General features: G+C 38.8%; 1 non-coding gene across 1 annotated transcript; it reads right to left on the reverse strand.

Annotated features, from left to right (window-relative positions):
• Positions 1-438: 438 nt before the first annotated feature.
• On the reverse strand, positions 439-511 carry TRNAG-UCC (transfer RNA glycine (anticodon UCC)). Its single transcript has one exon. It is a non-coding gene; the product is annotated as a tRNA-Gly (tRNA).
• Between the last annotated feature and the right edge of the window lie 206 nt (positions 512-717).

The raw sequence follows: 717 nt of genomic DNA on the forward strand, positions 1-717 counted from the left end.
AAGTGCTTGGAATATGACCTGGCTCAAAAAATGCTCAATAAATATTAGCTATTATTTTCATTTCAAGTCCTCATTCTTTTATCCACAATTCTGAATTTTTTTAAGTTATGAAAACCAACAGTTTCCCAAAAGTCTGGTGCCAAAGCTCATCTGGGAACAAACCCTGACCTGATCTGAGTTTATGTATAGGCTTGTTGAACCCACTTAGTGTGAGTTTTCATGTGTTTCATATCAATGAGTTTGATTACTTTTCTGAAATGTAAAAATTTCTAAATTTTGAAACATTGATTTCTGATAATGGATTGTAGACTTGTGCTTTCAATCCTCGTGACAACTCTGTGAGGTGGGTACTAGTAATATCCTCGTTTTATTTTATTTTATTTTTATTTATTTATTTTTGGGGGGGTGGTGTGCACAGCATGGCTTACAGGATCTTAGTTCCCTGACCAGGGATTGAACCCGTGCCCCCTGCAGTGGAAGTGCAGAGTCCTAACCACTGGACCACCAGGGAAGTCCCAATATCCTCATTATACAGACGAGAAAGCTGAGGGTCAGGGTCATTATGTGCATTGCCCAACCCTCCTGGCTAGTAGGTGAAACAGATTTGAACACAGACAGACTGACTCCAGAACTTCTGTTTGGGGGAAATTTTTTTTATAGTTTCCTTTACTGCAAGACTTTCCAGAGGCTTTAATCTGCTAACATGCTCTATAAATC

This window comes from Lipotes vexillifer, unplaced genomic scaffold (assembly GCF_000442215.2).
Source record: "Lipotes vexillifer unplaced genomic scaffold, Lipotes_vexillifer_v1.1 scaffold251, whole genome shotgun sequence".
NCBI classification, from domain to species: domain Eukaryota; kingdom Metazoa; phylum Chordata; class Mammalia; order Artiodactyla; family Lipotidae; genus Lipotes; species Lipotes vexillifer.